This window comes from Leptonychotes weddellii, chromosome 6, assembly GCF_054177405.1.
Source record: "Leptonychotes weddellii isolate Sample4059 chromosome 6, ASM5417740v2, whole genome shotgun sequence".
NCBI classification, from domain to species: domain Eukaryota; kingdom Metazoa; phylum Chordata; class Mammalia; order Carnivora; family Phocidae; genus Leptonychotes; species Leptonychotes weddellii.
In genome coordinates, this window is record NC_138374.1 from 115,370,197 (window position 1) to 115,389,343 (window position 19,147).

Here is a 19,147-nt window from a genome sequence, read left to right on the forward strand (position 1 = left end):
TGTCTCTTCAAATTGGAGTGTATCATTTGCTTCCTGCCACGTTAGGAGTACAGGCCGAGAGCTCACGGAGGCCACGGCTACATTCAGAGTGCAAGATCAGAGAATCTCAAAACCCGGCCAGGGCTGTGGCCGTGGGGATAAAAAGGAAAGGACAGATACAAGCAATGGTTAGGAAGTCAAATCAATAATATTTGATAATATATTGAATGTAGGCAGCTGGAGGAGGGATCTAGAATCACTGTCCATTTGATGCCTTAGGAATTAGTGGCAAGTCATGCCATGCACCAAGTGGGGGGACTATAGTAAGACAGGGCCCAGGTGTTGGGGGAGCAAACATGAGTTTCATTTTGACATGTTGGGTTTGAGGTAGCTGTGGAATGTTTAGGTGAGGATGTCTAGAAACTAAAGTCAGAGCAGAGGTGTGGACAAGTAAGGGCAATTTTGGACTCTTCAGATCATGGATGGTCAGTGAAGCTGTGGGCATGCGTGAGATTACCCAGGTGGGCACATACAGAGGAAGACCCCTGCCAAAGAAGTTGAGAAGAAACAACCAAGTTGGTAGGGAAAACCTGCGACCACAGAGTATCAGAAAGGAGGGTGGGAGGAAGTGTCAGGAAAGTGACCGGAAAGTGTGGCAGGGAGAGCCAGGAGGGCAGGCCTGGAAAGTGCCCTTTGGATTGGCAGGAGAGTCACTGGGACCAGTGGTGTGAGAACAGTCACAGTTAAACCCACTGGGACCAGTGGTGTGAGAACAGTCACAGTTAAACCCACAGGCTCCAGTGGCTTAAGGAATAAAAGAGACACATGAAGACATTGGAGCTTCTTTCGAGAAGCCTGGCAATTAATGGAAAGGAGAAATATAAGGCAGTGGATGGGGGTGAGGAGTGCAGGATGGAGGGGAGGATTTTTGTTATGGCTTTCCTTTTTCAAATGGGAAGAGCTTAAACATGCTCAAATGTTGAGGGGAAAGACCAAGGAGATAGAGAGATGATTAATGAAAACCATCCCAGAGGAAATGGCGGGAGGGACAGGGGTTGCCTGGGATATCTGTGAGACAGGGCAAGGAGCGGAGCAGATACTTGTGTAGATTGGTAAACCTAGAGGTTAGGAGTTAACTGGTTGCTACCTGATGGTCTGTAAGCAATCTCTTGAAAGAGAAGGGGTCAAGTTGGGCTTGAGGACTTAAGGAAAGTGGGTAAGGTTAAAATAGCCACCAAAAGGAATGAGAATGGTAGCTTCTTAGAGAGAGAAATGGAATTGTCAGCAGAGTCGAGGATGTGGCTGGAATCAGATATTCTGATATGTAGTGGAGGTGATACTAACATTTTCCTTATTTTCTTCTGCAGCGCTGGGAAGCCCAGGTGTAGAATGTTGAATCAGGGCTGGGGGTGGGGTGTTGCAAAATAGGTACAGTTGGAGGATAAAGGGGAAAGAGGTTCCTGACAAAAGAGGAGGGGTCCAATGAGGGGCATGAAGCTGGAGAAAGGCTGTGAATCTTGAGGAAGGGAGTCAAGGGGTCTAGCAACCTCTAGTCTTGCTCCCTCCCCTCCAGTCTCTTCCCCAACACCCCAGCCAGAATGATCTTTCTAAAGCAGACATCTGCTTCCCTTGTTTAATTAACATCAACTAGCACTGAAGCTCTGTAAGGGCAGGGTTTCTTTAGGTTTTTTTTTTCTTTAGTTTTTAGACTTCTGTATTCCCAGAGCCTGGAACATGCCTGGCACGTAACGTGTGCTCAATAAAATTTGTCAGATGAATGAATGGATGACTCCATATAGCTCTTGGATGAAACTCAAACTCTTTAAGAAAGTCAACAAGGCCTCTCATAATCTGGCCCTTGCTTTTCACTCTAGCCTCAGAGGACAGAGACTTTGTCTTGTTCATCCTTGTATCCTCAAAACAGCACCCACCATATAGAGGGCATTTAATAAATGTGGGTTGAATGAATAACTCCCTCCCTCATTCCAATGCAAACTTCAGGTTGTTTCTGGAATACATACAATTCCTACCTAGGGGTCATTCTACAAGCTCTTCCTACTGCTTGGAAAGAGCCTCCTCCCCGCCCCCCCAAACCCCACCTCTGTTGCCCTTCCCTTTATGTGGCTGTCTTTCTTCATGGTAGGCAGAATAATGCCCCCCCTCCGCCCCCAAGGAGGAAATGTCTGCTTCCCAATCCCTGGAACGTGTAAATATGTTATCTTACCTGGCAAGGGGATTGTGCAGATGGGATTTAGTTAAAGACTGTGAGATGGGGAGATTAGCCTGGATAAACTACCCAGGTGAGCCCAATCTAATCACACTGGTTCGTAAAAGCAGAAGATGTTCCCCAGCTGAAGTCAGAGGGCAATGTGGTAATGGAAGAATGGTAAGAGAGATGCAACACTGCAGGCTTTTAAGTCGGAGGGTTGAGGTCCTGAGCCAAGGAATGTGAACAGCTTCTAGAAACTGGAAAAGGCAAGGAAACAGATTCTCCCCCGGAGCCTTCAGAAAGGACCACGGCACTGTTGACACACTGATTTCAGCCCAGTGGGACCCATGTTAGGCTTCTGATTTCAGAACCGTAAAATAATAAACTTTTAATCCACTAAATGTGTGGTAATTTGTTACAGCAGCAATAGCAGACTAATACACCCTACAATTAGCTTTCCAGGAAGCTACCCTAGAGTGCTTCTAAATACACCTGAGAGATTAGGGTTATAACACTAATCACAGAGTGTCGAAATTACTTGTTTGATTTTTTTCTGGATTGGGGGAAGGGACAGAAGAGGAGGGTAATTAGACTATAAGCTCCTTAAAGACAAGGCAATCTGTGTTGGGTTTACCTTTGAATTTCTAGAACTAATTCGTTGCCTGATCCAAAACTGGTGTTCAGTAAATATTGGTGAATGAGTGAATGAATGAGGACCTGGTTATTAGGGAGCAGGTGGTTGAAATGAATGAGAGGAGAGGGTGAGTAAATCTGTGCTGTGTTCTCTCAGGGCTCTGCTCTGGGCTCGGGTTTATCTGTAAAACAACTTTAAAATTGCAAAAGGCAATGTTTGTACCATTTTCATTTAAAAATCCTTCAGTAGACTTTCCTCAAAAAGATCCAAATATTTTTGAAAGGTGAATAGATGTTGGAGATGGGGTAGGGGAGCTCTGTAAATATTTGGTGGTCAGATTGACTTCTTCAATCTCATTGAATCCCACTGGCCTTGACAACAGTCCTGCTTCTCTCATACACCTTTTCAGTGACCCAGGACATTTGAGGGCTGCCTGGTTCAGGGAATATTTATCCCAATGTCTGAGCTCTTGATGCTGGCCAAGATTGTTGGGCTGCTAGTTTCCCTGTATTCTCAGAGAGGAGAGGGGTGGGAGCACCCACCAAAAACCCAGGCTGCTCTGGGTTTGGAGTTATTAGGGCCAAAACACCAGAGGAGACTTCTCCAAACGACTTCTCTTTACCATGCATCTCCCTGGTGCCTTGTAATGGTCTCAACTCCAAACACTCTATACAGTGATGCTGAACGACTGGGTCCTTGCGTAGGCAGCTATACTTGGCCTTGCTTTGGGAAGCCCTGGGAAAGCCTCCCCAAATTAAACCTTTCCTGCTGGCTTAAATTAAATTCCACCATTAGAGATGTGCTTATCTGGCTCTTCAATACAATTGTACAACTCACAACTATCCATGTGCTTTCCCTGCCATGCACCACTGTGGGACTCTTAGAATTAGTTCTAGAAATTCAAATAAACGAGACCTCACCATGCACGTAGGTGCCTCCAAGTCCCTGTGAAAAGTTTCCACTCCAAGGTGTAACTGCTTAAGCTAAGGCTTGCCAGCTTTAAGAAGAGGACTGTGTCAGGGTCCAGGTAACAAATGGTGTCACCAAGAGGGCAAGAATGTGGGAGAACAGCAAGACCTCTCTCACTCCACAACTTTTCCCAGCTCTGATACAGAGTCGATGGTGATTTTCAAAGACAGATGAATCTGGTGAATGGGGGGCGGGCGGGGTGGGGGAGGGCGGGTAAAAAGTGTCCCTTTACAAATTGGGGGAACACCTGAGGCTAATATAACACCATATTATTTAGCTATACTAAATTAAAATAAAAACTTAATTTAAAAGGGGGTAAATTAGTGGAGGAAATGATGCTTAAGAAATGTGGGGCGGGGTCCCCAACATAGAATCTGTGAGTTTAGACTGCCCTCTAGCGGGAGAATTAAGTTAGACAGTATGGGAAGTGAGAAGCTCGAAGTACTCCAGGGTTATCGCTAAATATGGTACAAGAGAGCGCTCCTGCCGGTGTGTGTAATGCAACGTAGGGCAAAGACGATTCAGTTCCTGCTACCTCAGGTGGGACATTGCAGTGTTAACAAGACAAACCTTCGATTCAACTTTCAAACTTTGCCATTGCCTATATGATATAATTTTTCTCCTTGGCCTGAAAGCTGACCAGCTTTTCTGTATCTGACACCTCCTCTCTCTACCTTTCTCCGTTCCAGCCACACTAACCTGTTCACCAACCTTCAAACCCAATATACACTCCCCACTTTTCTTTCGGGCTTACTGTTTTCCTTCCCACTGTGCCTAGTGTACTGCTGTGGAAATAGTAGGTACTCAATAAGCAAGTTGATGGGTCAATCTCATTCAGTCTGTTCAACTTTAAACAGCAGGTTTATTATCCTGAAGGAAAGGGAATACCATGTAACAAAGACCCTGGGCAAGGGAAAAAAAAAACCTTCAAGGTCCCTCTGTTCTTTCCCCTTTAGGGAGCCTGGACAGATACCATTTCCCTTCCTTAAAAAAAAGGTTAGGTATAATGCATTTCATAAAAACAGAGCAAGAAGTTTTCCTTATTTAACACAGTATGTGCTCAAGACATGTCTGAATAAGTAAATGACAAATGTCTGGTGGCTCATTACAATCTACTCTGTATACCTCTGACAGTAACTTGTTTAAATTCAACTCTGACCTGTGTTTTTCTTGCTGAAAACTCGAGGGTCCCCATCCTCATTTAATAACCACGGCCTTTCTGTCCAGGCTCATCTCCTGCCATGCTGTACTTGATTCTTATTACTGCATTCATTACTTTGTTAAAGTGGTTGGCTTAAGTGTCCACCTTCTTTCCTAGGCTGTAAGCAGGATCCATGTCCAATTTATCTTCTATTCTAGAGCTAGCACAGGACCTAAGCCATCATAAATGATCAATAAACATTTGCTCAGTTAAATAATTCCTTCCTGTTGCATTTTGAGTCTGTTACTTCTAATCTTATTCACAGTGGGAAAAGTAATAGATTTAGATTTAGAAGGTATCTTACAGGTCAACCAATCCATTCCCTCATTTTACAGATGTGGAAACCCAGGCCTGCTCAGGATCACATAATTTGTTGGTCTTTGTTCTAAAAGAACCAGACAATTATAGGAAAGAAATCCCTCCAACTGAGGTTGAGCTGTTTTGTTGTTCATTGTGTTTAGAAGCCTCAAGTTCCCAGAAATAAAAAATGAATATCCTTATCAGTTTTTGAAATTTCATAATCCTGTGTTCCACACCCTATGCGTCAGGGTTGATGAAACTGATTTTAGGAAAGACTAGGCTGATCTGGAGGTTTTTGTTCTTAATACTCCATGTTGCTCCTACTGGTGCACACTGCTTTAGGAGGGCTCATTTTGTGAGCCTGACTTGAAAACTGCAACTTGCCTGGAAGGCGGGGAAAGGCAAAACTTCGATCAAAACTTAAATTAAAAGTCTAAGCTCCTTTTCTCTCAATCTAAATTTGGTCCCATGTTCCCACTGTTACTTTTATTTTCTTCTATTAGCTCCTCTATTCATGAATCAAATGCGTCTTTCCTTCTTTTGTGCTGAGGAATGCTTATCTAACAGCGACATCATCTAGTGAATGGAAATGTATTTTTCATTAAGGGGACAAATACGGTAATCTGGCTCCATAGAGTTAACGAAAATTAAGAGGTCCTATCAGCGAAGTGATAGAAGACAGAAGAATTATAATAAAAAGAGGTTGCAACTCTATGTCTGAAAGCTTAATGTTGGATGCCTTGTCTTGTAAGTTACTACTGTTTCGTTTCAGTTTTGTAGATATTGGCAATTGAGTAAACATGAAATATGAGAGAACTCGAAGAACATGTGTCTTAAGTAAATGGAGAAAAGGATAGGAAAGCGAATGTTTTTCTTTATTGTGTTGAAAAAGGCACTTTAAAATGTATTTTGCCAGAGAAGTAACTTATTAGAATTATATCAAGTAAACAGAAGAGCAATGTTTCTTAAGAGCGCCCGGATAGCTCAGTCGGTAGAGCATCAGACTTTTAATCTGAGGGTCCAGGGTTCAAGTCCCTGTTCGGGCGTCTGTGGCTTTTGCCCCTTACTTACATTACCAAATATTAGCATAAGAAATTCTTGTGATAAAACGTACTTCCACTTTAAACTGAATTCAATTTTTCATTGCTTTTAGAATATGCAAGGTAAATGTGTTCTCAGGGAAGAAAAAAACCGACTATGCAAAATCACTTAATTTCTTGGCGAATATGGAAGTTTTTGCGCAGTGGTTTCCTATTGAGACAAAATTTGTGTTTCTCAGCTTGTTAATAGTTGAAGAGAAAAGTAAATGCGAACGTTAAAGCAAAGCGCCCGAACAGGGACTTGAACCCTGGACCCTCAGATTAAAAGTCTGATGCTCTACCGACTGAGCTATCCGGGCTCTCACGAGAAAAGGCTTCTACTACAATGCCTTACATAAGAATAAAGAACCTTGTGTACTCGATTTCTTCCACCTGTATTTTGTGAAACTGTTTTAAACCCGAGAAAGCTCAGGATTCCTACAACAAAGAGAAACAGAAGACCTAAATCACGCACTTTTCACCAGCATTAGCAGCTACTTCAGAATTTCGAGGTATTTATATGCTCAATAACCATTATCACGTAGGCTTCTTTGATTTGTAATCTCTCTCCAGGAATAAGGGGACGCGAGGTTTACCACCTTTGAAGTGTTGTAGTGGCATCAGATCTATTTTACTATTGATAATAGGGTGGATATCAGTTCTAAAGCCGAACCGACAACAGAAAAGAAAAAAAAAGATTAAAAGAGAATATAAATACACTGCTCGGAAGCTGCTGGGTTGAACTGCGTAGTTTGGAGTGCGAGAAAGGACCCTGCAGAGGGATAGTGTGATTGTCCTATACGTCCCTTGAAGACGTCCAAGTAATTTTTAAGTGACGCAAACCGTGGAGGAAGTCCCCAGCCGTGACCCTGGGGGGCAGAAGCCCTGCAAGCCAGAGAGACAGGAAAGCTGAATGTGCCAGTGGAGAGATTTCATTGATCATAGCCCTGGAGGCTCTTCTCTTCCACATCCATCAGCAGTCTGAGCACTGCCTTCTTCTACAGGGCTGGTCTTGGAGAATTACCCACCATGGGGCTGAGGGTGGGACAATGAAGAGTCTCTGTTGCTTTCCCTTCATTCCATCTGCTTAATTCCAGCGCTTTAGGAGTGATTGCTCTGGCCCAGAAATTTCACTTGTAGGAATTTGTCCTAGAGAAATAATCAAGGGTGTATAAAAAAACTTGATTACAGGAAAGATCGTCATGGTATTTTGATTGGAAAATATTGCAAATGACAAAACGGCTATACAAATTATGGTACAGCCTTAATACATGGAATATTATATAGCTATTAATAATCATGTTATACAAGAATACAACTCGGGAAAAATTGCAAAATATTGTTAAGTTAGGAAATATTTCAAAGCAATTTTTTAAAAAGGTGCATATGTGTCCATTGAAAAACTGAAAGGATAAATGTTTCTACATAAAGCCTGGGTTCTGAATTTAGGTGCCCCTTTGAAAGCTTACTTCCAAAAAATAAAAAACAAACCTTATTCCACTATGTGTTCTTGAGCAAGCTACTTCTCTGTGTCTCAGGACAATAGAGTAATTGTGAGAATTCCTAAGATAGTTTATACAAATTGTTTAGAATGGTGTCTGACAAGAAATAAGCAATCATGAAGTCACGTAAAGACAATGGCAAAGAAGTAACAAGAACAGACTACAGATTCTGCTCTTTCTAGCATTCTAACACTATCTACACTTCAACACTTAACGTATGTTAACAATTATATTCTTACCCAGGTATAATTGACATATAACAGTTTCAGGTGCACAACATTAACAATTCCGTATTTGTATACATTGCAAAATGATCACCACAATAAGTCTAGTGAACTTGTCACCACACACAGTAACAAGTTTTCTTTCTTATGATGAGAACTTTCAAGATCTACTCTCTTAGCAACTTTCAAATATGCACTACAGCATTATTAACTATAGTGACCATGCTGTATATAAGGCTTAAACATATTTGACTGGACTGGGGGGAGATGTAGAGAATTTTGAAAGCTGACAATACTGAGTTAATTCCAGACAAAAAGAATCACTTTATCCCCTAAGTAATGGGGAATTATTAAAAGTTTGGCTCATTTATGTTCCAATTTCCCCTTAAAGGAGCACACATTAGATTTGTTTCATTCGTGCTACAATAAAAACACAAGGACTACCACATCAAATATTCTCATCAGAATCACATTGCCAGAATTAATCATCTGCCCAGAGCTAATGGTAAAATGGTTTCTAAAATTGGCTGTGTGCAGACAGGATGCTTAGTCATTAAGTTAGGAATATTAAACTGCCTTTCCTTTCCTCAAAACTCTTTGATTCTCTCCTACTACTTTAATGAGTGACACATGGAACTTTTTATAACACCATTCAAAATCCTCCACAATCTGGTCCTGGCCTACTTTGCTGGCATTCCATACCAGTCCCAATATAATATAATGCAAACCACAATTGTTATTTAAAATTTTCTAGTAGCCACATTAAGAAAAGTAAAAAAGAAACAGATGAAATTAATTTTAATTATATATTTTTTCAACCCAATATATCCAAAATATCATTTTGATATGTAATTAATATAAAACATTACTGAGATACTTTACAGTATTTTTTCCTAAGTCTTTTTTTTTAATGGTAGCACACTAGGGTTTATTAAACTGTGTTTAGTACAGGCACTGGGGCTTGCCCATGGTTCTCTTGATGTATAAAGCCTGGATGTCCTGCCAACTCTTCTTGAGCAATGATGCCAGGAAATTGACAGCTAAGTGGATGTTGTACATGAGCTCATCATTTGTCATCTTCATGTGGCCAACCATCACCGCCAGACACAACACCTTCTTCATCTGGAATTTGATTGTGGACTTCACTTCATCCACTTTGGCCACCATGTTCTCATTGTGGGTCAGCAAGAGAGGGAACCTGCCAGCCTTATTCAGTCATGGGCCCAGGATTCATGGGATCTGCTTGATCAGAGATTCTGAAGCCAAAAAGGCATCATACTTCTTGCCCAGCTTCTTGATTAATTTTTTATTCTTGTTGAGTTTCTTCAGCACCTCAATATCCATGTAGGGAATATCCACAGCCTTGGACTCATCACAGTGCTGTTGGTCCCTCAAAACACATACGGAAAACTTGGGGCGGGGAGTGGACTTAAGCCTGACGGTGCCCAAGAAGCATTTGTCCTTATAAGGGTCATTGTTCCTCAGGCTGATCTGCAGCTCCACCATCTCTGAAAACTTCCGGCACTTGTGCGGGTTCCTGTGCAGGACTTCCCACACTGCCTCATACAGGGTCTCGCGGGAGACTCTGCTGCTTATGGTTCCTTGCACCGCAGTAACCAGAAAAAAGCCCTACTAAGTCTTTGAAATCTGAGGTGTATTTTACACTTAGAGCACATCTCAATTTGGACTAGCCACATTTCAAGCCACACGTGGCTGGTGGGTATTATATTGGACAGTGGGATTCAATACCATGCCAATCTTTTACTCAGTGACCAACACTTTGATCAAAGTAGATTCTTTTCCGTTTTAAGACCATCTCTTCTAAATTCCTCATCTCTTTCCTCTCCTCATTATTTGTGCCATGTTTCTTCAAATTACTTCTCCCATTTCTGCCTCTTGGAATCCTATTCATTTTTTAAGGTCCACTCAAATGATTATTCTTCTACAAAACCTTCAATGATTGTGTTAAATAGGAAGGAAAGATTAATTCAAGAGACTATAGATAGGCTCACATTCAGTTTATAGATTCACTAATAGAGCCAGACATTTATTTTTCAAATTGAAAAAATAAAATTGGATCTCCATGTTATAACATGCACAAAAATCAACTGAGGATGAATTAAAGGCCTAAATGTGAAAAGTGAATCTTTAGAACTTTTAGGAGAAAGTATATGAGAGTATATTTATGACCCCAAAACAGGGAAGAATCTCCTAAATAAAAAAAAGGAAGTGAAACATAAAATAATTAATAAATCTGACTTCATTTAAAAAAAACTATTTATCAAAAGACATTTATGAACTTTTTTTTTTTTAAAGATTTATTTATTTGCGAGAGAGAACAGAGAGACAGAGAGCACGAGAGGGAGAAGCAGATCCCCCGCTGAGCAGGGAGCCCGATGCGATGCGGGACTCGATCCCGGGACTCCAGGATCACGACCCGAGCCGAAGGCAGTCGCTTAACCTACTGAGCCACCCAGGCGCCCCCAAAAGATATTTAAAAAGTGAAAACAAGTTGTAGATTTGAAGATTTATTTGTGATATATATAATCAAGAAGGATTAATATCCAGTTTACATAGAGGACTCGTATAAATCAGTAAGGAATAGACAAAGCAACAGAAAAATGGGCAAAAGATATGGACAGGCAATTCACAGGTGAGTAACCATGGTCAATAAATATGAAAAAACGTTCAACCTTACTAATAATCATGGGCCACCATATAAATCAAGCCACCATGAGAAATTCTCACATCTATCACATTTTTTTTTTAATAATCTGACAATACCAAGGATTGGCGAAGATGTGGATCAACAGAATCTTTTTTTTTAATTGTGGCACTTCTAGTTTATTTATTTATTTTTAATTTAAATTTTGTTAGTTAACATATAGTGTAATATTGGTTTCAGGAGTAGAATTCAGTGGTCCATCACTTTGATACAACACCCAGGGCTCATCACCATCTAGCCCACCCCCCACCCACCTCCCTCCATCAACCCTCAGTTTGTTCTCTATCGTTAAGAGTCTCTTTCGGCTTGTTTCCCTCTCTTCTTTTTTTCTTTTCCCCCTTCCCATACGTTCATCTGTTTTCTTTCTTAAATTCCACATATGAGTGAGGTCATAATGGTATTTGTCTTTCTCTGACTGACTTATTTCACTTAGCAATAATATACTGTAGCTTCATCCACTTCTTTGCAAATGGAAAGATTTCATTTTTTTAGAAAAGATTTTATTTATTTATTTGACAGAGAGAGACAGCGAGAGAGGGAACACAAGCAGGGGGAGTGGGAGAGGGAGAAACAGGCCTCCTGCGGAGCAGGGAGCCCGATGTGGGGCTCGATCCGAGGACCCTGGGATCATGACCTGAGCTGAAGGCAGACACTTAACGACTGAGCCACCCAGGTGCCCCTCATTTTTTTTTTTTTATGGCTGAATAATATTCTCATGTGTGTGTATCACATCTTCTTTATCCATTCATTAGTAATTGGACATTTGGGCTCTTTCCATAGTTTGGCTATTGTCTATAATGTGAGCAATAGAATCTTATACACACCCATCAGGAGTGTATACATCTACAAACACTTTGGAGAGCACTGTGTTATGATCTGGTAGCGTTGACAATGTGTTTGTGACCCAATAATTCTACTCCCTAGAGTGCACAAGTACAAGAATGTCGATGACAGCATTGTTTGTAACGGCAAACGATTGGAAACACCTAAGTATTTATGAAAGGAGGAGATGAATAAAAAATTGTGGTGCATTCATTACTGTTACACGCTGAATTGTGTCCCCCTACCTCCAGATTACTGTGTTGAAGACCTAACCCCTGAGCACCTCGGAATGTGACTCTATTTTGGAGACAGGTCTTTTGCAGGGGTGATGAAGGTAAAATGAAGTCCTATGGGTGGGCCCTAATCCATTATGGCTGGTGTCCTTATAAGAAGAGATTAGGATGCAGACAACTTACAGACCAAGTGTTGAGGACAAAACAAGAAGGCAGCCACGTACAACAAGCCAAGGAGAGGTATCAGAAGAAACCAAATTTGCCAACACCTTGATCTTATACTTCTAGCACACAGAACTGTGAGAAAACAAATTTCTATTGTTTAAGTCACCCAGTCTGTGGTATTTTGTGATAGTAGCCCTAGAAAATCACAATTACTGGGGCACCTGGGTGGCTCAGTCGTTAAGTGTCTGCCTTCGGCTCAGGTCATGATCCCAGGGTCCTGGGATCGAATCCCGCATCGGGCTCCCTGCTCCGCGGGAAGCCTGCTTCTCCCTCTCCCACTCCTCCTGCTTGTATTCCCTCTCTCGCTGTGTCTCTCTCTGTCAAATAAATTAATAAAATATTTTAAAAATCACAATTACTATATAACAATTACACAATTCAATATATTACTATACATTACTAAATAATATTGAAAATCAACTATACATGATTTAACATTGTGAAACTTCAAAATGATCAGCAAAAATGCAAGTTGTAGTAGAATACATACAGTTTGATGCCATTTATAAACATTTTAAAAGCATAAAATATTTTTAAGGAATATATACATATATAAATCCTAAAGTCTAAGGAAGTGCATGGCAGGAGTAAATACCGAATTCAGAATAGTTCATTTTGGAGTTGAAGGAGGGAGATGCCACAGGAGAATAGACGATAGGAAACTTTTTTGTAGTAGGTAAAGTATTGTTCTTTAGGAAGAGTGGTGGGGAAAAGGAGATTATATTCTTCTTTATACCTTGTTGTACGTGTGAAGTAGTTCATTATAATTTTTTAAGAAAGACTATAGATCAATAACATTGACTTCTAGTTCCCTTGGAACTCTGAGGGGCTCTAGAAAAATCATCCGGTTTAGCCATTTTATTTACAGACTGTGAAACTGAAGAACTGTGTAACTTTCTGGTTTCTAGAAATAACTAGACTAAACCCAGATTTCCTGTCTCTTTATTAAATAAATGGTTTTTGAGTATAGTTCTTAGAGAAGGAAGTGGTGATCACTGAGTCAGTTATGAGCTTGTTAAGCTAATTTCATTTTCTTTTTGGTAAGTTTATTTGATGAGGAGAAGAAATGCTCTAGTTATGGTTTATTTTCATTAGAGCAAGTCATTTGATGAAATTTTATGAACTCCTTAGGAAAGGATAGCGAAATGTTGCCAGATATTGACCACTATTAGGTAGGATCATTAATGGTTTAAGAACATTTGAAGATGAATGATTAATCACGAATCAGTGTCAAACATGAGGGGAAAGCTCTATTCTTAACCATTCAACATATTTATCAAGACTTTTGATAAAGGCAAATTAAATACATTGATCAAAATTTTGCAAAATGCAAAAGTGAAAGAGCTAATCTCTCTCGACCTTCCAGGCAAGGTTAACCACACTTACCACATTCTCTTTACCTGGACTGACTCCTCCACTAGACAGATTCCAGGCGTTACTTGCTTTGGAATCTTCTAGATTGTTGCTTGGCACACAGTAGGTGTTCAACAAATGTTTGTTGATCTTAAACAAAATGAGTTGCCAGACAGGATCATAATTCCAAGAGTCCAGGAGACAGGAGGAAGAGATCTAAACTAACTGGATGCTATTTAAAAGATACAAATTACTGTTTGGGAATTAAAAAAAAACAACACTAAAATTAATTGCACAAAAAAGAGAGGAGAAACAGTTGAGAGTGGTTCATCTAAAAAAGCCCCTCCCCTTTATTTTTTGAGAGAGGTGGTTGCTGACTTCAAGCTCTTTCAGAACAACTGTGAAAAAGGAATTAATTCTTCAGCTCATTTACAGAAATCTGGATCTCCCAGCTATGCGGAAGGTTAATGCCAGAAATAGAGCAAGGTGCAATGTGCAAATTAAGGGAGGTCATTGCCCCATTTTATTTAACATGAGTCTGTACCCAGTCCTGGGAGCCACATTTTAAACAGGACAAACAAGTACTTATTCAGAACATGGTGACCAGGGTGGCTTGAAGCCATGTCAAGTAATAAATAGTTGGAAGGCTGTGAGGGGATTTTTAGCTTGCAGAAAAACAAGGGACAGGGTTAGGGATGGAACATGGGAACTGTCTTCAAATGACTGAATAGTATTCATATTACAAAGAATGACTCCTTACTCTGTTCTACCAAGTGTATAACTGAAACCAGTAGAAATTGCAAAGTAACATACTTCAGCTCAGAATATCCTCTAACATCCTGAAATAAATGAGATGAGGTATTTGGGAGGGATAATACCATTTGGCATCGGCCGAGGTGGAAGTCGGCCAACCTGAGATTTGTTGCAGGTGCTTTTATCAGGCTGTACGATCCAAAGAAGCTCCACCTCCTGGTTCTTTGCACCTCTTTCAGCATTTATCACGTATCTTGAGTTATTCGTGTATATTCTAATCCTATCTCCCCCAATTAGCGACAACACTAACATGCTGTTTGCCCTCTCCAGCCACCACCTCTGGGGAGTAAGAGTAAGTTAACCTTGAGGAACAGTGGGAATGGCGTTTTTTGGAACAGCGAAAGGCTGCCTCCGACTATGCTATTAGGTTTCTCCCCTCCTCGATTTTTGATCTCCTAGGACACGTCTGTGAATACCATCAGACTCTGTGAGTTCCTGAAACGATTTCTCTAGAAACCTCAAAACTCAGTCGTCCCGGACCTGCGACTCTCTCTCTCTGGACTGGGCTCTACTCTATGGTAGGGAGAGCTCAGCCTTTCTACCTCTCTAGCCCTCCAGTGGAGCCTCTATGGTTTCCGGAGGCCTCACCGGAAGCTCTGGTAAGAGACGGGTTCAGGAGGCCGGAAGTTGCGCCCTCACTACTCGCCGTTTCAAAATGCTGCTGAGGCCTTAGGGCCTGTGACTGACGCCCCCTCCCCCCCCCCGGGCTCGGCGGGGGAGCGACTCATGGAGCGGCCTTAAGGTGTGGCTCTTGGGTTTCGGCGGCCGGGTCCCTGGCGGCTGGGGACAGGAGGTGGAGAGCGGGGAGCGGGCGGTGGTGTGGCCAGTTCGGCGGGCCTCGGATCTGGGGCAGCGGGCAGGTGGAGCTTGAGGCGTGGGTGGCGGCGTTGGGATGGTCGCGCCGGGCGGAAGAAGGGCTGGTGGGGGAAGGGTTATGCGCTGAGGCCCCGAGGAAGGTAAAAATGGAGGTGGAGTGACGTGCTTGCAGCAGTTCGGCCATCAGGTTACACCTGGAATCGAAATGGTCGGTGGACGATGTTTAACTGGACGCAACATTAGAAACCTCCTGAGGCTCTTTGGAGGAAAGAGGTGGCCGGAGAGGGAGGGGGGAAGAATGACATCGATGTGTCTCAAGATTTGAAGGTAGTAACTTTCAGGGCTGCACACCATCTGTGTCAGAGACACTTGAGTACTTGTTTGAAGAGGGCTCATTTCGGGGCCACACCCAGACCCGCCCACGCAGAACATCCGGAGATGGGGCTCGGGAATACGTATTTTAAACGGCACTTTCCCGCTGATTCTTGTGCATCCCGGATTTTGAAAACCGCTCTTTTAAAGCAACACCCGTAGAACATGCTGTTGCTTTGTTCCTGTCATCAGGAAAGCTCTGTGTTGGTTAGGAAGCTCCTCCACCCCGAACAAGTATCTGTCAAAGGTACTTGGTACTTTTTGTGTTAAGTGTTCCTACATCTTAATTTAGGTTTTGTCTCCTCCCTCCTCATACCTTCCTGACAGGAAAAGATTTATTTTTAAAGTATTTATTTCACAATATTTTGTTTCACCCAGTACTGGTCAGGATCACAAATTTTTGTAGTTTATTTTTTAAATTTTTGTTTTTTAAAGATTTTATTTATTTATTTGACAGAGAGAGAGAGACACAACGAGAGAGGGAACACAAGCAGGGGGAGCAGGAGAGGGAGAAGCAGGCTTCCCACGAAGCAGGGAGCCCGATGCGGGGCTGGATCCCAGGACCCCGGGATCATGACCTGAGCCGAAGGCAGACGCTTAACGACTGAGCCACCCAGGCGCCCCATTTTTGTAGTTTATATATATAAAAAAACCCAGACGTGTGCCTGAAGTTAAAAAAAAGGCGCATAATACAGAAGTGTGTAAAGTTTAACTGTTCATTAACCCTAACCGGTTCTCTCCTCAGGCTAGCTACTGTTAACTGCTTGATAACATCCTTTTTCCTCCAGTACTCACATTTTTAAACAACAGTGGGATCATTTTGTATGCATTGTTATGCACCTTAAGTTTTTCAGATAATATCAGGGACAGCTTTCCATCAAATATACATATACTTTCTTTTAAACACTCGCATAGTATTGCTTTAGAGGGTTGTACAACAGTTTCGTTTGCCAGTTCCCCACTGATGGAGTTTTAGGTTGTTCCTGGCATGTTGTTTTGCAAATGGAATATACTCTTGCTACACACTTTGCCTGTGTAGGTGTGTGACAGATTTGGTAAGAACTAAACATCTGAATGGTACAGTAGTTTTTTTAAGTTTTTCTTTTTAAAGATTTTTTTTTTTTAAATATTTTATTTATTTATTTGACAGAGAGAGACATAGCGAGAGCAGGAACACAAGCAGGGGGAGTGGGAGAGGGAGAAGCAGGCTTCCCGCAGAGCAGGGAGCCCGATGTGGGACTCGATCCCAGGACCCTGGGATCATGACCTGAGCCGAAGGCAGACGCTTAACGACTGAGCCACCCAGGCGCCCTCTTTTTAAAGATTTTATTTATTTGAGAGAGAGAGAGAGAGAAACAGCATGAGAGGGGAGAGGGTCAGAGGGAGAAGCAGGCTCCCCGCTGAGCTGGGAGCCCGATGCGGGACTCGATCCCAGGACTCCGGGATCATGACCTGAGCAAAGGCAGTCGCTTAACCAACTGAGCCACCCAGGCGCCCAGTTTTTATTATTTTCAAGTATGTAGTTGAAAGAGAATCAGACAGTGTTTAGTAGAGGTCCTTAGGGCTTTAAAGAATTACGAATTCTGCTAAATTTTGACAAGAAGTTTTTAATTTAATTAGTCTTAAAATCACAGTTGTCTTCAAAGGTAGAGATTTGAAGATGAGGTGTAGGAGTCTCTTGGACTAAGTGTAGAGTAAAAACAAGTCTTTCATCATCACTGAGAGATGAATAAACTGTTTTTTTTTTTTTAAAGATTATTGATTTGAGAGAGAGAGAATGAGAGAGAGCACATGAGAGGGGGGAGGGTCAGAGGGAGAAGCAGACTCCCTGCTGAGCAGGGAGCACGATGCGGGACTCGATCCAGGGACTCGATCCAGGGACTCGATCCTGGGACTCCAGGATCATGACCTGAGCCGAAGGCAGTCGCTCAACCAACTGAGCCACCCAGGCGCCCTAAACTGCTTTCTGATTTTAGTCCAGTAGAGGACACAAATAAAAAATAAAATGTAGTAAGTGGTAATAGAGGGGCTCTGTTGTCATCAGCTTCCCTTGGGGTGTCAAAAGTCACCAAGGAAGTGACTTTTGACCTAGGTAAAAGAATAAGACTTTTCAATAGAAAGTAGATCACAGAAGAGGAAGAAGGACAGGTACCTGATACTATGTGAAATCCAAAGGCAGTGGATTTCAAACTTTAAACCATGACCCCCAGTAAGAAATGTTTGATATTGTGACCCATTATGCATAGGAGGGGGAATGGTTAAGAACTCTGGCTCTGCAGCCAGAGTGCTTGGACTCTAAGACCATACTTTTTGGCAAGTTATCTTCTTCTCTGCCTCAGTCTCCCCTTTGAAAATGAGGACAATAATATATCTACCTAATAGGATCTCTGTAAGGATTGAATGAGTTACTGAAAAAAAAAAAAGTTATTGCTTTAAAGAGTGCCTGATACAAAGGTGCTTAACTGTGTTGTGTTGGCTATTTTCAATAACAGAAACAGGTTCCACAAAACAAAACTTACCTTTGTTATTTACTTTTATTTTCTATTCTGTTCTATATCATTAATGGAGGGGAGCAGTTAAGACTCACGGGGGTACAACTTGTAGTTTGAAAAACTCAGTACTAAAAACACCTGGGAGGTAAGTGATAAAAAGACGACACATTGAAGAAACTGAGTTCATCATTCGTCATGGTGGGGATTGAGTGGTGAAAGTGGAAACTTGGAGAAGAGTACCCAGCAGGAATGGAGACAGTAAGTTGGAGACCAATCGTATAAGCTCTTGCACACATACCCAGTGAGGGGGGTGAGAGTGTGGAAATGGAAGTGCCTCCTGAGTCACCTCTCCAGGCTCATGTGCGGTAGTCCTTCACGCTTCAAATGCACTGAAAAACCAGGGTAGTTTGACCTGCTCTGGGATATCCCTAATTCTGCTGTATTGTGGAATGAAGTGGTGGAATTGGCTTTCTTTTTTTTCTTCTTCTTTTTTTTTTAAGATTTTATTTATTTGAGAGAGAGAGCAAGAGGGAAGGTCAGAGGGAGAGGGAGAAGCTGACTCCCCACTGAGCAGGGGGCCAGACAGGGGACTTGATGCCAGGACCCTGAGATCATGACCTGAGCTGAAGGCAGATGCTTAAGCGACTGAGCCACCCAGGTGTCCCATGGCTTCTCTGTCAATAAACACATCTCTCTTGAAGAAGAGTCCTTTTGGGTTATTGTATTTATTATTTTTTTAAGTTGAAATACAATTAACACACGATGTCACATTCATTTTAGGTGGACATGTAGTGATTTGCCAGCTCTATACATTATGCTGTGCTTACCACAAGTGCAGCTACTATCTGTCACCACACAACAATGCCATTGACTATATTCCCTGTATTATACCTTTTATCCTTGTGACTTACTCATTCCCTAACCAGAAACTTCTATCTCTCACTCCCCTTCACCCATTTTGCCTGTCCCTCCACCTCTTCCCTTCTGGCAACCATCAGTTTGTTCCAGGGAGAGGTTTTGTTTTTTTTTAATCCTTTTTTGTAAATAAACTCTTTTTTTTTTCTTTTAAGATTTTTTGAGAGGGCGCCTGGGTGGCTCAGTTGGTTAAGCGACTGCCTTCGGCTCAGGTCATGATCCTGGAGTCCCGGGATCGAGTCCCGCATCGGGCTCCCTGCTCGGCAGGGAGTCTGCTTCTCCCT

At 42.0% G+C, this 19,147-nt stretch overlaps 1 protein-coding gene, 2 non-coding genes and 1 pseudogene across 4 annotated transcripts in view; 2 read left to right on the top strand and 2 right to left on the bottom strand.

Annotated features, from left to right (window-relative positions):
- Positions 1-6,265: 6,265 nt before the first annotated feature.
- On the top strand, positions 6,266-6,338 carry TRNAK-UUU (transfer RNA lysine (anticodon UUU)). Its single transcript has one exon. It is a non-coding gene; the product is annotated as a tRNA-Lys (tRNA).
- A 280-nt stretch (positions 6,339-6,618) lies between these two features.
- On the bottom strand, positions 6,619-6,691 carry TRNAK-UUU (transfer RNA lysine (anticodon UUU)). Its single transcript has one exon. It is a non-coding gene; the product is annotated as a tRNA-Lys (tRNA).
- A 2,328-nt stretch (positions 6,692-9,019) lies between these two features.
- LOC102739072 (large ribosomal subunit protein uL1 pseudogene) lies at positions 9,020-9,913 on the bottom strand (annotated as a pseudogene).
- Positions 9,914-14,873: 4,960 nt separating this feature from the next.
- The window catches only part of MDM4 (MDM4 regulator of p53), a 39,601-nt gene continuing 35,327 nt past the window's right edge, over positions 14,874-19,147 (top strand). For both annotated transcript variants that reach the window (XM_006731543.3, XM_081825067.1), the window contains exon 1: positions 14,874-15,010. The gene's annotated coding sequence lies outside the window, so the exon portion shown is untranslated. The remainder of the gene's footprint in view (positions 15,011-19,147) is intronic.